Below are 5,544 nucleotides of genomic sequence, written 5' to 3'. Positions count from 1 at the left end.
TTACAGCTCTCTGAAGAACAAATTACATACAGCTCCTGGCCAGGACAGTGGTCACCTCTGGTGAGGGTGGATGGGGTTACAGTAATGGGGTAAGAATTAACTGGGAAGGAGCATGAAGTGACTTCTTGTAATACAGTACTGTTCTCTATATGATAGATTTGGATTATGTGGATCTCTGCTTTTTGTTACAGTTCCATGAATATATACTTAAAATGTGTACATTTCATTTAATATAAATTTACCTCAAAGAAAAGCTATAAAGAAATATTTAACTGTACTTAATGAAATACATGCTACAATATTTAGGGCAAAGTATGCTCATGCCTGCAACTTATTTTGAAATGTAATGAAAAGTAGGATTGATGGATTGAAGGATAGGGAGATGGGATTACATGATGGAACAAGCAGAGTAAAGTGGTAAGATCTAGGTGGTAGAAACATCAGTAATCATTGTAAAATTCTTTTAATTTTTGCCGTGTATTTGAAAATTTGGCAAATAAAATGTCAAGAAAAAACACTATCTGGCAGAGAGGAAGCATTAGTCAATAACAGCAAATAACTATTTTTGGCTAAAGAGAGATGAACATGAAGTCAAACTACTGAGTCTACTAGTTGTCAAGACAGAAAGAAACTGCCATTTTTTCATAAACTTTTCATCTCAAATCATGATTTACTTGAGAAAAAAATCCCAAGGCCAACAAGTAGTGCAGATGTTAAGGTGACTGGATCCTGCATGGCCGACTGCACGGTTTGAGTACTGGACCTAGCAGCTTGAAAGAAACACCGAGCCATGTGTGCCTGCATACCCAAAATCCCAGTTAGAGAAGAGAGAAGGGACTGTGGTATTGCTTTCTCTCTCTGGCAAGCACATGTGCCTTACAGCCAAAATTTAAAAAAAAGGATCCCTTTGGCATTTTTATATAAAATCAATTACTTGGGGCTGGCAGGAGGTGTGATGGTTAAGGCAGTGGTCTCCCACTTGACCATGGTTTAAGTCCTGGACGTGAAGGCCTTGCTTTCTCACTTTCTCTTACTCTCTGTTCAAATTAAGAAACAGTAATAATAAAAATTAAAAATATGAATAATCCTTTAAAAAATTAATCCTTTGTATTCCTTTAAAAAATAACTAGATTAATAACATACAGTTCAGGAAGTTACAAGTAACAGAGATATAGCATTATCAGAATAGGGTAGGTAGAAAGAACAAAATGACAAATCTCCCTAAAATACTTTTCTACTTATTGAATACATCTAATGATGAGCTACTTAAAAAAAAAAAAAAATCAACTTCCTACATATCCAAAAGGTGCTGTTAACAAATTCAGTTTTGGAGCTGAAATGCTTCAATTTGTTGTATCTAATGAGGCAATATTAAAATATTAGATGATTTTATTATACATATCTCAGACTTAACTCATGAGCTATAGGTAGAGGAAACTGAACAAGATACTCAAATATATTAAACTCCATGAAATTAGTTAACTTAGGATCTGCAACTTAACCACCCACTGAGACTGAGTAAAAGAAAGAACAAAGGTACAAACAATAGGAGAAAGAGAAAGAAGTTAGATGTGGGTTGGTAAATGTTCCCAGAAATTAATTTTCAGTTTCAGAATAATTATTGGCAATTTTTCCGGCTTTTATGGCCAGGTAAGATATTAAATACTGGTTTAAGTATATATTAACCAAGAAACTCAAAAATTCCTTATGCATTTTGAATATATATACTTACAGCTTCCTCTTTCAAATAATTTACTTACTTGATTGTCATTTTCATTATCTTTGATAACCAAATACCTCAATAAATTTAATGAAGCCATAATCCTGTTAATTAAAAACATAAATTGTCATTTATAGTGTCATTTTATATAATCAATAGTCATTTCAATTAGTAAGTTAAAACTTTGGGTATGTTTTTATAATTATGTTTGCCATTGGAAACTATTTCTATCAACATAGTGTGGAGTAGTAATAACTTATCACTCTTGTGTTTCACTTAAGTTCACAAAATACAATTGTGAAAATTACTATTCTTTTTATCCCTCTCAGAAAACCATATTATCTTTCATATTAGAGAACATTATCTGTTGCTTTTTGAATTTTAAGATTTTATGACTGGTTATAATGTTGAGAATGAATTTCTCAATATCCATTCTTAACTCAAACACATAAGGCTTTTTATAAGTGATATACATGAGATTCTTGGGTTTTAGTTACAAAGGCTGTAGTTGCAAATCTCTATGGAATGCTGGGATCACCAAAGGTGTAAAATCATATTGTTGGTCATTCATCTGGAAAGAATAACTTTTTATTTTGTTTCTACACATTATCAAATCACATATATGTGTGAAATTCTTTATGTAATTTTATGAATTACCATAGATCATAAAATCATAGGAAAATACATTTTATTATATTCTCTTAAAAGATGTTTCACATTTTATTCTGAATTTGCAATGTGAACCTTAGTAAAAATGGTCATCTCACCTATCTGAATTCTGCAGTAAATCTGTTTCGGCACCCTCCGGGAGAAAGAGTACTAAATCTAAAAGGGAAATCAGCTGTGGTCCTGTAAACCATTTGTTGTTATGTGTTCTCTGAAAAGGAACCAAACTGTTAGAAAAGGCTTTAAATAATGGCTTGGTAAATCATGTTTATTTAATATCTTGCTATCTAAAAATAAACTATTACACATTTAAAAAATAGAGGGACCAGTGGGTGATGTAGTGGTTAAGGCATTGGACTCCCAAGTGAACTTGTGGTTCAAGTCCTGAACCCAGCAGCTTGAAACTCAAACCAGGTGCATGTGTGTGCATGCCCAAAGTCCTGAGAAGAGAAGGGAGGAGAAGGAATAGCAGCATGGCCATCCTCCTGGGGCTGATTTCTTGCTTTCTGTCTTTCTAGTTAGTGCACATGCCCTATAGAAAAGAATATAAATATACAGATAGATATAGTTTATGAGAGAGAGGTATCCCGGATGGCATCTGACCATGTCACATTTCTCCTGGCCCCAGCCTCCAGGTACTTAGGATCACAGGTGAGCAACACCATGCCCAGCCAGTTAAGCTACTGTGCATTGGCACCCTTCTACTTGTGCCACTGTGGCTGGACTTTTTTTTTTTTAAGATAGTCTCATTCTTTAGCGATCCCCCTGTCTCAACCTCCTGAGTAGCTAGGACTACAAGTGTGCACCACAGCACCCAGCTTTAGGGTGGGCCAGGAATTGAACCTAGGACTCCCATGTGGCCTCAGTCTATGGAAAACAGTGTACCAGCACACGCCATTGTAGGTGGGTCTAAAATTATAATTTTTGACTTTAACTTTCATACTTCTGTTCACTTTCCAGACAACTGGAACAAATCCTGCCAGTTTAAGAACACTGGTGCTTGCTTTCTCTCTCTCCATATGGAATGAAATATTCACAAACAGAGGAGCCTTACGTTTCATTAATTTTTCAGAAGTATATAGCAAAACAAAAAGTATATTATCAGATTAAAGGATGAAAATAGTTTAAATTTACAGTTAACAAAATCTCCAAATTCACATCCTCCCCGCCCAGGAGAGGTTTCTGCTATAGGGCTAGTGCACTCGCTAAGACAGAGACAGAGAGACAGACAGCGAGAAATCACCCCCCCCGGGAGATTGCCACGCCGCAATCCCTTCTCCTCCATTCTCCTCTTGGGATCTTGGGCACATACACATGCCCGGCATGAGTTTAAGCCACTGGGTCCAGGATTCAAACCACAGTCGACTACATTGGAGTCCAGCAACGTAGCCATTACACCAACTGCTGGTCCCCCAAATTCACTTTTTTAATAGTAGAAATAGGGAAAAAATACATCTTAATATGAGAGAGAAAAAAAATCTACAGGGGAAAATCCACATTAATGTATCCTACTGGGTTGTCAGAAAAGTCATGACATATTTTTTCCATGCATGACTTTTAAGACAACCCAATATGTATAAACAAATATACCGTTCGAAATAAAAATTGATTGAAATTGAAAATTGATACCTTGGTTCAGATCTTACCTTTAATGACACATCAATCTGATTTTTGATGTTTTGAATAATAAAGGCCTCCACACCTGAGTGATTACTTGTATTCAATAAGCACCTTGAAAGTAAAATTATAGTTGATACTTAGTTATCCTGGGCTGCATTATAATTAAATTGTAATGAAAGTTTAACAAATTTAAATGGGCCATGTACCATTTCTAAGAATACAAAACCCCCAGTGTAAACAATGAGCAACGTGAGCAGTCAATTACAACATGGCCTATAAGTTACTGCTCTCACTAACCAGTATTTTATTTATAACTGGATCTTTCCAACATGACATTTCTATTAAACCAGACTTCAATCTTTTTATGCATTAGTTGCAATAATAATAATAATAACATGCCAAAAATGGGTACTAAAATAACAGCCCAAAATTATTCCATGTGAAAGTAGACTAGTGCTGGTGAGACTAGCTTAACTGCAGAGAAAGAAAAGTAAATACAACTAGCTTATGAAAAAAGAGCATAACCTGGTAGAGCTACAGGTAGAATAGAGCAGGAAAGCTGGTATAGGACCTAAGAGTTGACATTTCATGAACCTGCTTTGTCTTTATGGATAAAAATGAAGAAAAGATAGGATCAAGGGACCCAAGGGGCCAGCCAATGGCATGGTGGGTAAAGTGCGAGATCTACATGCCCAACTACATGATGAGTGGTGGACCTGGCAGCTAGAAAAACATGCTGAGCGTGTGTGTGTGCATTTCTAAAATCCTGAACAGAGAAATGGAGGTGCTTTCTCACTTTCTCTCACTCTCTCTGGCAAATGCCCGTGACCTCTATCAAATTAAAAAAAAAAAAAAAAAGATGTATGGCGATCGAATGTATAAAATAATAATAATAGTGCTAAGTCAAAGAAGAATTTTATTTTTTTGGAGAGGTTTTTGCTATAGGGCAGGTACTCTCACCAGAAAGACACAGAGAGAGAGAGAGAGAGAAATCACCCCCCCCCACCCCCCCCCCCCCCGGGTATGGCCATGCCACAATCCCTTCTCTATTCTTCCCCTGGGATCTCAGGCATGCATGCACATACATCCGGCATGAGTTTAAGCCACCGGGTCTGGGACTTGAACTGTGGTCAACTACATGGGGGTCCAGCAACACACCCATTACACCAACTGCTGGTCCTGTCAAAGAATTTTTAACACATTAACATTGTATGAGTCTCTTTTTAACTCATTTTTATTTCTAGCCGTCTGCCTGATTTTGTCAGTAAAGATTTGTTTGGACACAGCCACTTTTAATACAAAGTTTTGAGCAACGGTAACAAAGACTATATGGTCCTGAAAGCCTATACTTAACTCTTTGATCCTTTACAGAAAGTTTACTAATCGTTGACTTAGAGAGTGGCTAGAACCTTTTCTGCCTTTGACACCATTATTACTAAGCTGAATAGCCTGTCAAAGGTATAACTCTAGGGACCAGCAGTTGGTGTAATGGCTATGTCACAGGACTCCCACATAGTCCACTACGGGTCGAGGTGTGG

The 5,544-nt window shown here is 36.6% G+C and overlaps 1 pseudogene; it reads right to left on the bottom strand.

Moving 5' to 3' along the window:
* Positions 1-5,544, bottom strand: part of LOC106734532 (glomulin-like) — a 14,674-nt pseudogene that overhangs the window by 5,367 nt on the left and 3,763 nt on the right.

The sequence above is a fragment of the Tupaia chinensis genome, unplaced genomic scaffold (genome assembly GCF_000334495.1).
Source record: "Tupaia chinensis unplaced genomic scaffold, TupChi_1.0 Scaffold000023_1, whole genome shotgun sequence".
In the NCBI taxonomy this organism is placed as follows: domain Eukaryota; kingdom Metazoa; phylum Chordata; class Mammalia; order Scandentia; family Tupaiidae; genus Tupaia; species Tupaia belangeri.
The sequence above is the reverse complement of the archived record's forward strand: the minus strand, read 5'-3'. Positions and strand labels throughout refer to the sequence as shown.